A 16,032-nucleotide genomic window follows, 5' to 3' on the forward strand; every position below is an offset into this window, starting at 1 on the left:
GGGAAATGGTATTTGTGATTCCGAATTTATGGGATAAACTTAAGCGGCAAAGAAGACCAAGATATGGTGAGGAAGTCAGATTTCACTGGGCACTTATGAGTAGTGAAGCTAGGAGTTGGGGGGTGGAGCAAAGTAAGGACTAGCGAAGAGCGGGCTCCCTAACAGCACCATAATACAAGGAGGGCCTTGTTCCGTCAGGAGCAGCGGCGAACACGTTCCCTTCCTTAGTGTCTCGGTGACCATAGTAACAGTGGGGACGAGCCTCTCCCCCCGAGCATGCGCAGTGCAGAGCGAGCCCGAGCGCGTCCTCAACAATATACACCTTTTTTCTTCAGTCGGAGAAAACTACAACTCCCAAGAGACCACTCGGCGCCGCGGCACCGCCTCCCGCTGTGGCCCTGCCCCGTCCCCGCCCTCCGGCCCCGCCCTCCAGCTAGTCCCCTCCCCTCCCTCCGAGTGTGTGTCAGTGACTCAGAGGCGGTGTGAGGCGGAGGAACCGTCGGGGGGCGCCGCCGCCGCCTCCAGCAGCAGCACCAGCCGCGCCGCGCGTTCGGATTTGCCTCGAGCCCTCCGGGAGCGCATCACAAAGCGGACCCCGCGGCTTTCCCTCCGCCCGCGGCTTCTCCAGCACTCGGCTCCGCGGCCAACTTCCCCTCGCCGGGCTCGGCCGGCTGGCGAGGAAGGCGGCGGTGGAACGCCGGGCTGTCTGCTCACGCTCCCCGCGCACGCACACTTCACCCCCCTCGCTCCGGGTCTCGGGGCCGTGCTGGGATTCCGGCCACCAGCAGCTGTCCGGTGAGTGTGACCGTGGCGCGGCGCGGGCGGGGTCGCAGCGGGGCGGCCGAGGGGTGCGGGCCAGGCGGGCGCGCAACTTCCTCCGCGGCTTCCCGGGGCGGCCGGCCGGCCGGCTCGCCCGGCCCGCCTGCGCGCCCCCGCGCTGGAGGCGGCCGGGAGCGGAGTTTGCGGCGCCTGCATCCCGCGCCCTCGCGGAAGGAAGCGCCTTTGTCAGGAGCCGGCCCGGCGCGCCCTCCCCCTCCGCCTGGGAGCGGGCGCGCGGCGGCCGAGTCCGAACCCCGCGCCCCACGCCGGGCCGCCAGCTGCCTGAGGGGAGCTCCGCGGGGGCGGGGAGCAAGACAGAAATGAAAGGGAAACAAAGGGGGCGGTGGTCTTTTCTTTTGTTTGTGCGAATCTGATAACTTCTTTTTCCTTCCTTACGTAACACAGACTTCCAAGTTAGGCATTATTTTTATTGTTATGATTATCTCTCGCGTTTCCTTTCATCTCTGGATCTTACAGCACTTAAAAACACTAATTAATTACACCTCCGAGGCCCCTACGAAACAAGTTAATAAGCCAGTTTCTGTAAGTGGGTAAACTGAGGTCCAGAAGAGCTCTCTCTCTGATGGATACGCCTGCTCTTACACCGCACCTGGTGTCTGAGGACCCGAAAGCATTTATGAGTAAAAATTCGGTCCTCAGTGCCCCGTGGAAAAGTTAAAGATGCTCATTTTACTTACAGGCTAACTGAAGTCTGAAAGAAGGTAGGGGTAATTGTTAGGTAGTTCAAACAATAACTCTTCTTACATAGTGTTTGAATCTTAAAAACTCAGAAGACTTGAAAAAATGTTCCAAGTGGGCGAAATGCTATATATCACAAACTCACCTCACCCATCTACTTTTAGTTTTGTGCATGTAAGGTCTCTTACAAGGCAAGAGAGCAATGATGGGGGATGGGGGTGGGAGGGCAGAGATTTTTTAACGTAGGCTTAAAAAATTTTAATCATTACACACAAGGAAATGTGTCTTGGTTTTAATAGCACTAACAGCCTTTCCATCGTTTAGTCATCAGATAATTGAGTGAGCACTTTATCCATAAGGTGCTGGTTGTGCTAAGAACTGAAGCTGCAAGTGTACGAAAAGGTCATCCAGTTGTTTCGTTTCAAAGATTGTGTACCTCTCTTACTCTGCAAAATGTTATTTTGTTTTCTTAGCAGCTGATCTTTTGTTTAGGAACTGGCTTTATCTTTTTCTACATTGAATATGTGTTACTTTTATAATTGAGCAGAAACATAAGAGTGTTTTTGTTTAGTTTGCATAGTAGTGTGAATTTAAATTTTTGAATTGTGGAGAAGGTTCAGTTTCTCCAATTCTTCTGTTTCAGCTTATGACGTTTCCTTTGTAACTAGCAGAGAAAATGTTTTCTCAGTGTGATCAGATTTTTATCTTTCAAAACATTGTCTCTCTTGTACAAATACCGCATATGAATTCCTTATGTTTTTTATTCACACCAGAAACCTCTTCTGGAGGAAAATACATAATTCTGAGGACAAGTTTGTTTATTTTGGTAGTTGAACCAAACTGGAAGGTACTAGAAATTTAAATCAAGCATCATTTCTACTAGTTATTTCCTGAGGTGAATAATGATCAGAACTGTAGTAACAGTACTTTCTCCTATCCTAAATTCTCTTGAATTTAATATTGTATTTTATAGTAGTCCCCAGATTTTAGATTCTGGTGGTTCCATTGGAAAAGGAAAAACGTTTATTTTAATATTTTTCCTCCAGTCCTCTAACCTGTTCCTCCTTCTGTAGTATGTTGAAAGAGATCTTGAGTTTAAAAAATTGAAAAAGAATTTAAAAGTTGTTTGGAACATACAGTTAAGTGTATGGAGAGTTGCATGTAGTGAAGTAGTTATAATACTTCATCTAATAAATTTAAGAGTTTTAAGGAGAAAACTGTCACCTAGGTTTTTATTAATGTTATAGAAGTGCTGTAATTAATAATAGTAGTGTTTATTGACTTGAAAAAAAAGTGATCTGGGAATTGTGCCTTAGTGGTGGATTTGGGGGGTGGGGGGAGGGGCAGAAATCTGTGCTGTCCTTAAAATTTTCATTTAAGTGACCTTACAGTTGGTTATGTTGAACTTTTCTGTAGCATTTACAAACCAGATTTACCAGAGGCATTTGTACTCTAAGTAAGCTACTAACACAGTGTCTGCTCAGTCACTGGAGTCCAAAGGCAGAAGTTAGTGTTGACTGTCAAAGGCTGGCATTGCAGGTTTCCTACTTTCTTTGGGACCCCTTAAAGAAAATAATTGAAAAGCACAGGGCAGGGAACTGAGTCTAGTACTGCTGAATGCTACTGAGCCACGTTTCGAGGGGAAGCCTAAGTGTGTTTGCGTCTGTCTTTGTTTCAGCTTCCTTTCAAGTTGTCGAAATGTCACTTGTATATGAACAGTTCTGTCAATTCAGAATATGCCTTATTGTGGTTGTCCAGTAGTTCAGAGGATAAGGACTATAGTAGTCCTGCTTTGTGAACAACTGTTTGCAGACAGACGCTTCTGTAGCTGATAGAGATTTTAAGCTGGAAGACGATAGAATTGAAAACAATCTAACAGTCTCACATATATACATCTTTCCATGGCACTTCAATATAGACCAGTTTTCATATTTATTAAATCAGAAAGGCTTATATGGATTATTTTATTACATCTGTTTCAATTGTATATATGAAAACATAATGACAAGCACATGATGGCACTGAGAGATGGTTCTAGGTGATTCTTTGGAAAAATCATGCTATTTCATAAAGTTACATTTTGTGTTTTTAATTGAGGAGAATAAAACAAATTTAAAAGCCAGTATAAAGAAGGAAGAAAATCAGTAGAATGAAAGAAACCTGATGAAGATGTTTTTAAAGATTACAATATTACAGAGTCCTGGCAACATTGTATAAGGGACAAAATTCTAGCTAAAATCTGTAAACAGTGAATTCCACTTAGCACTTTCTGTTTATAGATTTCTAGCCATCTTTTCCAGATTCTCTCTAAATATATCACACAGGAAAAGTAAATACAAATCATTCTTTTAAGGGATTTAGGTTGTTGGAGTTTTTTTTACACATGTGGTAGTGGGGGTTTATTGTTTTTCTTGAAGTTTGACCTCTGCCAGAGAACATTTTCCCCAGACTAATGTGTGGAAACTTCAAAACTAGAAATATTGTACCACTAGCTTTTTTATGTTCTCTTGAAAGATCGCTTCTAATAATTGTTTCTTCCAAAGGTTGAAAATAATTGCACTTAGTAGGTCCTACATAGTTTTTGTTTTTGCTGAATGAATTTGCCAGTAATAAAGAAAAAGCACAAGATTTCCTGAGTCAGAGAATTTCTGATTTTTTTCTTTTTAAATAGAATTAACTGACTGAAACATGAACATCTGATTGGAGGGAGCCCTTCAATTAGCATAGCTTCCTTCAGAAATAAACTTAGAGGAAAAGAGCTTCATCAGGTGATTTAAGAGAACTGAATTGCAAATGAGTCTAAGAAGACCTGATTATTTTTTCGGAATGTTGTACATGATGTTTTAGATTTTTTGCCACAATAAACTCCATTTCAGAGAAATAAGTTCTACATATTACTCCTTTTATCACCCCATAATAGTTTTTTACACTTCAAAATACCATTTACAGAAACATAGAATATGTTGCTGGTGCCTCTGAGAAAATCCTGACATTTGTCACCCCCCCAGTTAATCGTGACTATTCATGTAGTTAAAAAAAAGTTTTTAATTGAATGCCCATGTAATTTACTTCCTTTTCAAATAATTTATTGCTGATTTGTATTTTATAATGAATCTCTGGGGATGTTGCTAGTTCTAAAAATACATTACCCCCCCCCACCCCATTTCCCACCATGTTCTGCAGTTTCTTTTTCTATTACTTTTTTGGCTAAAATTTGCTTTTTCCTCTAAGTTGTCTAAAATGAGCTAAGAAGTGTTTAAACATACTTGACAAGAAATACAGTCGGTAATTTATAACCCTAAGCTTCAGCTGAATTTCAAAATACAAGGTATGTTGAATCTGTTTTGGAGATAGAAGTATACTTACTTTGAAGGGAGCGAAAGCAGGGTTATAGCCAGTAGATTTCATCTGGGGTGCCAAATCTGGTTGCCTGGTGGTGACTGCTTGGAGTGTTACGTTTAGAAAATGGGGGAGTCCTGGTTCAGACTCAGCAGGAAAGAGCACTGTGATTAGCAATTTCTGCTGTTGGGTGGGCAGTGGGCTTTTGGCATGAATGCCAGAGATTCATTTAGTATTTATTGGATGCCTTTTATGTTTCAGGCACTGGTCTAAATGCTGACATCACACAGACTAAAAATTTCTGCCTTATAGTATTTACGTTCTAATAACAAGACACAGACAATAAAATGAATAGGTTAAATATTTTGTGTTTCAATGACAGATGACCTGGTTTCTTTAAGAAATAAATAGCAAGAAGTCAGAGCAGGGGTGAATATAAGATTAAAAACCACTAAAGAGGCATATCCATCAAATGCATTGTATGAACCTTAGGTCCTCCTTTGAGCAAACTAACTGTAAAAAGACATTGATGAAAAATTTGGGAAACTTGGACATTGATGGGATATTTAATAAAAAGGAATTGTTAATTTTTTAGGGTGTAATAATGTATTATGGTTTTAAAACAAGAGTCCTTACCTTTTGGAGATATATTTATGAATTAAAATACAATATCTGGATTTTTTGCTTTCAAATAATTTGGAGGTGAGAGGAGCATAGATGAAACAGTATTGGCCGTGTATTGAAAAATTGTTGAAACTGGATGATGGATGCATGAGATTTTTTATATTCTCTCTAATTTTGTGTATGTTTGAAAATTTCTGTAATTAACAGTTTTATACACACACACACATAAAGCAGAAAGGGGGAAGAGGAAATATGTGGGATGTGAGTATGGGATGGGAGTGAGAAGATGATAGTTACTTGAGTAAAGACCTGAAGGAGCTAAAGGAGTAAGCCTTGCAGGTAATCTTGGGGCAGGACATTCCAGGTGGAGGGAACAGCAAATACAGTGACCCTGAGATTGGAGCTTGTTTGGAACGTAACAAATTACGAGAAAACCAGTGTGTCTGGGTTAGAGTGAGAGAGAATAGCTTATAAGGGAGGGTAGAGGAGACCAGATGGTATAGGACTTCGTTGTCCATCCTTCCTTTAAAGTAAGGATATTTATTTTATACACTTATCTAAAATAAGTCTAGTTTAGTCACCCTGAAACTTCTACACTTATTTCAACAACACTAGCATTAGTATTACTATTAATTACTGAAATATTTTTGGAACTTTTTTTTAAATTGCCTTCTAAGCCAGTTTAAGAGCCACACATGAAAAGAGCTCGTTACTTTCTATTTACGTCTTGTTTTTAAGGAAAAAGGGGATATTAGCGACATACCTCACTTTATTTATCAGTTATGACTCGGAAAGGATTTTGACAGAAAGAAAATAGGAAATAACTTCAGGCTACTTGTAAATATCAGATCTACTCTAAGAAGGCCATTACTGTTTTTGAAAATCAGATCCACCTATAGACTAAAGAGAAATTTTAATAGTGTTCTGGACAGTTGTAGCATCATTTATATGGATAAAGATATATGAATATCCATATGTGTGTGTGTGTGTATCTCCTGATTCATATAATGGACTTATATGAATAAGGATATAACCTGTGAGAGTGACTAATATGGAGGAGACTATACTCATTTGGATATTTAAGTTCTGTCTCATACATTAAAACACATAACATATACACACAAGACCATACATATTTCTTAATACTTAAGTATTCAAAACAGTCATTGCTGGTAAGTTTCATTTGTGTCATGCATCCAAGACTGAAGAGGTTGCATTTATCATTATAATGAAATTGTATAACTGTCTTGTTGCAGTGGTATACACTTGGGAATGGAAAGACTAACACGCATTTAGTGTTAGGAATCTGGCTTTCAAGTCTTCTTATATTCATGCTTCAAATCTCAGGTTAATAGCTGTTTCAAGAACATGCTGATTTCCCATGAAGAACTCTTTTTAAATCTTTATTAAAATTATAGAAAAATCAGACCTCATCCTCTCAATGTTTGAAAGCCCTCTCTTTAGAAGAAAACCTCCATAAATATGAGTTTTTAAAATCTTCTACTTATAGGACAATATACATGTAGAGGTTACTAGTTTTTAATAATTTTATACTAGTTCATTTCTTATAGGAATAAGTTTTCCAACCTGAGAAACTAAACTTATTTCAGTGATTTTTACTCTACTGATAACATTGAATAAAGAAAACATCCTTTTTCTAGTTAATTATGTGTAATGGGAATGCACAGTATTTTCTTTAACCAATAATAGGTAGAATTTAATGGGATTAGGTAGAATTTGTGAAATTTTATTATATAGATTACAAAAAGTGACCTCTAAGCATATAAGTATATAACTGGATAAGGAGTACTTTAACCAAGCTTCCTATTTTTCAGAAAATTGTTAGGAATCTAGTTCTTTAATTCACTCAAGAGTTTTTGTCCCTTTGTTGGATAGGTAGATAGCCAGACCCTTTCTTCATATGCTGCACATACTATTGGGATTGAGCTGCTAGGCTGGATTATTTAATGTGTTTTAAACACTGAACCTATGCGCTTGGAACACAGAGCCCATGTTTAATTTCTGAGCTTTCCACTAACTCTGAAAGTCTTTAACAATCTGTCTTGATTCATCTATAAAATAAAAGTGGTGGTAGTTTTTCAGAAAGGACTTTGAAATTCTAAGATGGTGACTGTACTTATGTGTGGCTCATTTTAGAAAGAGCTTTCAGTCTTTTGATTTGGTGTAGGATTATGAATCTGTTTTTCATTTCCATTTTTGTGGAATAAATAACTTATGAGGGAGGAGGAAAAGAAAGAGGGGAGGGAGCAAGAGAAGAAAGGAAAGAAAAAAATTGCATCTCACAAAATAGTAAACATGACCATGGATAGATAATTCTTGTAACTTGGATCTACTTAAGCGTCCGTGACCTAATGAGCTAAGACTCAAACTTATAAATGAAGTAGAGAATAGTAACAATAATACACCTTCGGGTTTAAGAAAAAAAGTTGCTTTGCAAAAGGGACATGTTATATTTCATGTTGACTTAAACATTATAACCATGATAAAGCCTGTACTTCATTTTGGAATTAATGATGATGTTGATTAACAGTAGTTAAGAATTATGTGGAAATTCATTCTGTTACTTAAGCTGTATAGATGGTTGCAGCATCAGGTTCTAGGTTATTCTTTTCACTTTGTGTGCTGCAAATTCTCATATTCCACATCCCTGCCTCACTCACTTCATCTCTCTCTCACACTCATCTCCCCATCATTCTGCCCCTGGCTCTGTTTATCTTCCTTGGCCAGCTTTAGTAGTGCCCATTGCTCTTCGACAGTGTTTTCTACATTTGTCTGCCATTTTTTATACTTATGAAGAGGGCTTGGAATGAATTCAGGGCCTAAAAGAAGTGACATGTAGATGGCAAGTATAACACTTTTCCTATTTGTGTCTTACCTACTTACTTCTTTTTATCTTGTACTTTTTTGGGTGTGTATTGTGGTGGAGAGGTGGTATATTGCATCAGCTGGCACTAAGAGATAACTGACCTATAGGATGGACTTTTTGAACTGAGTAACGTAGGAAATAGTAATAAACTCATTGATTTGAAAGCCTCATAAGTTAATCCTGCATCCATCCAGAATCTATACTTAAACTAACCTAGTGGAATTTCAAAAGCTATTTTCAGCTCTTGGTATTATATGTTGTTGTCTTTTCTGAAAATGTCAAACAATCAGGGACTTCATCATCGCTGTAGTAATAGTTAATCATAAATGGCCTTGGGGAAAAACTGCATCTGGACTCTTGTTGAGCTGCTTTTTGACAGTCGAGAGGAAAGGAGAGAAAGATCAGTAATATGGTGAAGTCGTTTATAACTTCTTCGTTCCATAAAGTGAAATATGAGGCGACTGGCTCTAATTTTTTGCTAGTTGTAGTGTTCAGCATGTCAGTTGGCTTAAGCTTCAGAAGGCACAATTAAATTTAATTTTATTTTTTAACAATAAGCGAAAACAATTGGAGGTGTGTTGTTCTTCAAAACCTTAGTGTCATACTCCTGGTTCTTGGCAGATACTTTCCACAGTACTTCATGTTCCTGTGGGTTTATGCCAGATTTAATGAACTGCATGTACTAGAAACACTCAAAGCTGATTTTCTTTCATTTTAGACTACAGTTAACATAATGCGTTTTTCTTGGTATTGTCTCTCACTACCATACTTTAAATTTACCAAAGGACCAAAACATCCAAATTACAAAACCAGTTAAGTTTATCATTCATGAGAAAATGTGTGAAGTGTGTGTCTTTTACAAAGTACTGGCTGCTTCTAATTAGAAACCACAGTCCTATAGACAGACTTCATGTATCTGAAAGTTTTTCGAATTTACTTATTGCTTTACTGTAATTTTCATTTAAAATGGGATGATTCAGTCTCTGAATTAGTCCTGTTCACTGAAGGAGTTAGGAATTTTGAGGTGGATTCTATTCAACATAGAGCAGATCTGTGGCATCAGTGTTGCCAGACCTTTTTAAAGTTTCATCACCGACACTTCCTCAACAAAAAATAAGTCCCATTTTGCTGAAGCTTCTTGATTGCATCTCTTTTAGAAATGGCACGCCAGTTTATCTGCATAGAGTCGAGCTCTTAAAGACCAGTCTTTTAATGCTTTTGCCAGGATTTGCCTCCTGGAGCTGTCTTTAAAATGGCTTCCAAAAAGGATTTGCTAAGTTTTCAGAACTGAGTAGGCTGTTAATGATTCAATATGCCCCCTCATTCTCCTTCTACTTCTTAAATTGAAATCTCCTTCATAGCATCTAGGTGCCCTGAATCATCATGGCTAAATTCTAAAGAAGAATTGTCACATGAAAAAACTCGCCACGAAGTAAAATTGTCAGAAAACAATCTGAGTCAGAGATCATTCATTGATGACAATGATACAACTTAGAGATTGTGGGCTTCATTTAAATCTTTGAATGTACTTACATATAAGTCTTTATAAATCATAGGACTTGTAAATTCTGAGGACTTATTTATTCCCAGTTAAATTTTAATTGGTTTGATTTTTATTATCTATTACACAAAAATGATTTGTTCTTATTTTTTAATGTATCAGAAAGGAGAAACAGTATGATTTAGGATAAGAACATCTCTTGATAGAGTTCTGGTCCATTTATTTAGGATGTACCACACATATTTCACTTAACCTCTCTGAGCCTTAGTTTCCTTTTCTTTACAAGGAAGGCCAGCAACTCTGTGAGAGCCATCTTTGGAACCAGTCCGTGACAGATAAAACTAATAGCTGACCCTGAACTGGCTTTGGACTCCTTTTTGGTACAGCAGTGTCAGCAGCTATATATGGCTGGCATTCTAGGTGAAATCTGTCATCTCAGCCTTACAAGGTCTCTTCCAGCTCCTTGGTTCCAAGAGTTTAAATGATTTGCCTATAGGAAGTCTTTCTCTTCAAGTCTTTACTGTCTTTTCACATGAGTGTTTATGGTTGAAACTTACTGTGTGAATTTAAGAATTCTTTGTAGTTAGGGATAACATGTTTATGTTTCACATAGTACTGTAGACTGAATGTTTATTTTTCCCCAAAATTCATATGTTGAAACCTGAAACTCACTATAATGGTATTTGGGATGGTAGGGCCTTTGGGAAGTAATTGAGTCATGAAGGCAGAGCCCTCATGAATGAGATCAGTGACCTTAGAAATGACCCCTCCTGTCGTGTGAGGACACAGCAAAAGACAACCATCTATGAATCAGGAAGTGGGCTCTCACCTGACACCAGATCTGCCAGTGCCTTGGTCTTGGACTTCTTCGTCTGCAGAACTGTGAGAAATAAATCTCTGTTGTTGATAAGCCATCCAGTCTTTGATTTGATGAAAACTGGATTTATAAACCTCCCCCACTGGTTAACAGACTTGGGCAGTAGACTCAGATACTTTACCTCTTAACACTTTGAATACCTTCCAAGTCGGGTTGTTGAAAAGAATAGAAATAATATATAAAGCCCTCAGCACTGTGTCAGGCATAAAGTAGGTGCTCAAAAATTGGAAGCTATTTTTACTATTCTTATTAGCATCCTGATTTCGTTTTATAGAGGAGAAAAAAGCGGTGGAGATCACTTATTATCTCCATATTGCTAAATCCAGTGGCACTTTTCCAGTATTTATCTTACCTGACCTCTCAGCAGCATTTGACATTGTTGATACTTCCTACTTTTTGAAACATTCTTCTTCTTTTCCAGGACACCATATACCTTATACCAGCACCTTAATGCTGTTGCTTTTTTAATCACTTTCAGAAGCTGCTGCTGTTCGTTCAGAGTCCTAAATTTTTGAATTCCACGAGGCTTAGTCTTAGGTTCTCTTCTCTTATTCTGTACTACTCTTTCTAGGTAATTTCTTTTGTATGTTGAAGATTTCCAGGTTTATATTTCCATCCCAAGCTCCAGACTTGTATATATAATTGTTTCCCATGGATGTCTCAAAGGTAACTCAAATTCTCATGCTCAAAGTCAAACTAATGGGAACCTCAAGAGTTATTATTTATCTCTTAAGAAGGAGTTAATTAATATGTAAAAGTCTTTTAAAAATATCTGCATACATGTTAAGATTATTACTTATTACATATTATTGTAGGTTTACAGGAGAGGAAACTGAGCCTCAGTAAAGTTGGTTGAAGTCGCACACTTATTAAATGACAGTGCCAGGAGTCAACATAGACAGTCTGACTCCAGAACTCCCTTAACCACTCTATTTTACTTCATCTCAACTAGTAAGAATTTATCTCATCCTTTTGCACACAGACTCCAAATTAATGGTCTCATTGTGATCTTGAGAGTATTGTAATTCATTCTAGCAGTCACACCTAGTGTTTAAAATGCAGAAGATCTAAAATATGCAGGTAAAATTTCACTTCAGTAAGATAGGAGAAGCACAAGGATAGACATCTTAATTCCATTTTATTCCACGTGTATTTTTTGTTTTTTTCCCTTTCTTGTTAGCAGTTGTCACGACAATCCCTAAAAATTGGAAGTACTAATTCTGTATTACTCTTAAGTGACTTTAGTTGTCTTTTACTTTGTTAAGTCCTCTTTGGCTAAAATTTTCACAATAACTTAGGGGCTCAATAGCATGTTGTATCCACCTAGTACGCTTAAAATCAATAATTTTTATGATTTTGCTTAACTATTACCTCTTCTGTTTTCAGAAGTCTAATATATTTCAATTTCCCAAGAAATTTTCCTTTGAATTTTAATTTTATTGGCTGCTTTGCAAATAAGAGCTTTGATTTTAGCATTATATCTTTGTACTAGATTCTAAATGTAATTGAATCTGCTTAATTTTATAAGCTTTAGTCTCTGACTCTCATTTAAGCTTTTAGTAAAAAAGCACATCTGATTATTATTTACATTTTCTGTAGAGGATTTGCTCCCCCCCCATTACTTATTTCTTTTTTCCATTGTTGATTTTTTATTCTTATTTCTTTGCAGCAAAATTTTTTTTTACTTTGTAGTAAGACAGTGTAAAGGCAGAAGATATAAAGTCTTTCATAGTCTTTGAACTTAGCGGGGGGTGGGGGGTTCTTGAGAAGGAGAGTGGACTTTGAAAAACCAGAATCATCTATGAGGAAGAGTCTGTTTTTACCATTTCTTTGAAACTGAATTCTATGACCTGGTGTATTTACTTTTGGAGAAATACTTAAAATAGTTGATATATCAGCTAAGACTCTATTGTGACAGAAAAGTCCATTCAAATTGGCTTAAGTGGCGGTGAGCTGGCAGGGAAGATTTGTAACGGTTTGTGTAAACTGGTCCAGGATAGGTGTGGCATCAAGAATGGCTCCACACAAGGCTTAAATAACTTCATCAAGACTCAATTTCTGTGTGTTTCCTAGCACTGCTTCCTCAGTGTTAGCTTTAATCTCCAGCCCCACGTGAGCAAAAGATAACTGTAGTCCCTTCAGCCCCTAAATCCTTAGAGTCATGTGTATCTAGAAAGGTTAACCATCTTTTTCCCAGAAGTTCCAGCTGAAGTCTCACTGCATCTCATGAGCTCATACTAGCCCACTTCCCTCGTAGCCAAGGGAATGTGAAGTTCGGATTGTCTGGGACAGAGCCATGTACCCAGCTATTGAGTTTGAGGGTGTACTCAACTACACCACACACACATAAACTATATGTATTTACAAAAAGGGAATGAAGATGTCATTATACCACCAGAAGGGTGAATGTTTTTTGAGCAGTGGAAAATAGATGTACTTATAGTATCTTTTTCATTTTAAGGGTTAGCACTCAGCTGGGAAAGACCAGTTTGATTATTTTTTAATTTACAAGGGTGAGTCAAAAATTATCCACACTCTGGTTATATTAAAATTTCTATAAATTCTGTAGCCAGAGTGCAGATAATTTTTGACTCACCCTTGTAGTATTTAGCACTAAATTTAGGAATTTGTATGATTTCACTTCCAAATTACTGTTTTAAAGCAGTATGTAAATGGGAATTGCTAGACTTTTAACCTCTGAAGAGCTTTGAGAATGTATCACAGTTTAAAATTTGGTGCTATTTTAACGAATACCATACTACTAATTTTCCTGTTAGCTATAGTAATCCAATTTGTTGATAGCTAGTTCTTGTGATATAGGGCAGTGTATTTACGGATTAACATCTTTTTCTAGGTTAACACTTCTTTAATGCCTTAAGCAGACTGGGCTCTTGGATCAAGAATTTCATAAAGAACCATAAAATCAAAGGTTCTCTCCTGGACACTCAGGGCCTTGGTGAGAGGAGGAGGAGTAAGGAGTAGTACGGGACACTAATAAAAACATTACATATTGGTTTCTAAGACTGATTTTAGTCTAAAAATGAAAATTTGTTTCTTTCTGAAAAGATAAGATACCCATCGTAGGGTTACTCTGCTTTTTAACATCAGAAATATGAAATGAAGTGGCAAATGATATTTACATTTCAGTCTCTAATATAATCATTTAGATACCTCCTTCTAGTTCTTATGTTACATTAGTATGTGTATGAATGAGTACATCCATCCCCATAAGGCTTTAATATTCTACAGTGTCTAGGAAATTGTAGTTATTTTTCTTTTAAATTTCTTGACCCCGTAGAAATATTTGTGCTTTATCCACCAAATTAAAATGAAGACTCCAAAGGATTTAATGTAAATGTATATTTAACATCATCTTTTCCATTATTAAGTGCTGCAAAATGAGCAAAACAGTTTTTCTCATAGGAGGGTTTTCAGCTTTAATAGGAAATAGCACAAGGTCATAGATAACTATAATGTGAAGCTGGATATAAGGATAAGAGTTTAGGGGATAAGGAAAAATTTCCTCATTGGAAAAGGAATATCAAAGGGGTCTTGAAACATTAACAGAATATTTTACACATAAACAGTGATAACATTAAAACAATTATTGTTTACTGAGCATTTATTATATATTGTTTCATTTTCATCCAAAATGTGATATATATGACATAGAGAGGGACAGCCGTGGCACTTTATACTTGGGGAGAAGTTGGAAAGAATTTGAATTACAGTGGATTCAAAAGACACGTGGTTTAAAAATTAAAAATTGAAGTAATGGAGTTTTTGGGACCCATCAACTGGGGAGCTTTCTATTTCAGTCACCACAGTAACTCTTCCTAGTATAAATACAAGTTGAAAATCATTTCTAATAGAAATTACGTTGTTTCTCTGTAGATAATAAGTGATTTGAATAAAAACTTAATAGTACATGCATTGCCTTGGGGGTGCTAAATTAATCTTCTAGTATTAAAGTCATTATTAAAGAAACCCCTGTGGTGGTATATGGATCAGCAGTATTAGCAGTTGTAGATTGTATTGTACATCTGCTAGAGGCAGCAATGTATTTATTTACTTGGTTTTTATATATGTATTAGTGCATTTTACAAATATAGGATGGTTCATTTAAAGTGGATTTTCAACAATACAGTGTGATGTTAAATTAGTGGTCTTAGAAAATTTATAAATAGTCTAAATATTTACTAAAGAATATTTTCATAATAACAAGAAAGGGAATAATATATTTCATGAGTTATTAAGAATTTAAGTTTTCTTTTTAAGTCTTAAGAGCAATTAGACAAAGCCTATTCGAATGATTATAATTGCAATTTATTGAATTACATGAAAAGGAGCCCAAATTAGTTTAAACAAATATCTGAATTTATGGTATTCTGAGCCTGTTATTTTTTCATTGAATGTCAGGGGCATATTAAAGTGCCTGCGTTTATGTTTCTCTACAAAAGATTGTTCTGACAGTAAGTTTAAGTCATTTTCACAATTTATTGCTATCTAAAAATTTCCCTTGACTTCACATTTTGTTCTGAATGTCTTGGTTTCTTTCCTCCACCTACACAATATTGAAGGCAAGTGAAGCAAGAGTTGCAACGTGAATTTGAGAACTCCGGCTTTTTTTTTTCCCCAAAACAAAATAAACCTTTATTATAAGGTTGCTTTTTATGGATACCAAAAAAGGGGGGAGGGCTCTTTGGCAAGTGTTCAAGAAATGTGTGAATAACCTAATTGATTTAGTGGAATGAATAGGAAGCTTTGCTATTTGTCTTTGTAGATAATTGGCTCAGTAAACACAGTGATAGAGCAAATGCTATAGGGTCAAAGGTAAAAAGCAAAACCAAAAAACACCGAAGGCCCTCCAGACTTACAGATCCAAATAGCAATTTCTTGTCTTTGTCAGGGCCTTCAAAGAGAAAGAGCAATATGTTAATTAAATCTTATTTATTTCTATTATGAAAAATAATCATGTTAACATACATAAAACTCAGTGCTTTGACAAATGTTAATATGTGGAAATATTGATAGAGGAGATCCTCCTTACAAATTGTAAGCTGTATAAAATTCAAAGACATGTGTGGAAATTTAAACATACTATCATATACTCTACAATAAAACTCCAGTAAAGGCAGGAGGCATAATTAGGACAAAAATGAATGATAACAATAGCAAATTAAGAATGTTTTAAAAACTCATTATAGATGTCATATGAGTTCAACTCAGCCTGTAACTCTGGTTAAAACTGTAAAAGTTTTAGGAAATTTTTGAGGTCCTGTAAAA

The 16,032-nt window shown here is 37.0% G+C and overlaps 1 protein-coding gene across 2 annotated transcripts in view; it reads left to right on the forward strand.

Annotated features, from left to right (window-relative positions):
* Nucleotides 1-490: 490 nt before the first annotated feature.
* PELI1 (pellino E3 ubiquitin protein ligase 1) overlaps nt 491-16,032 on the forward strand; it is a 49,349-nt gene continuing 33,807 nt past the window's right edge. Inside the window, exon 1 of one of the 2 annotated variants that reach the window (XM_057741799.1) lies at nt 491-795. The gene's annotated coding sequence lies outside the window, so the exon portion shown is untranslated. The remainder of the gene's footprint in view (nt 796-16,032) is intronic. The other variant, XM_057741798.1, reaches the window with a different exon arrangement.

This window comes from Hippopotamus amphibius, chromosome 7, assembly GCF_030028045.1.
Source record: "Hippopotamus amphibius kiboko isolate mHipAmp2 chromosome 7, mHipAmp2.hap2, whole genome shotgun sequence".
Classification (NCBI taxonomy): Eukaryota; Metazoa; Chordata; class Mammalia; order Artiodactyla; family Hippopotamidae; genus Hippopotamus; species Hippopotamus amphibius.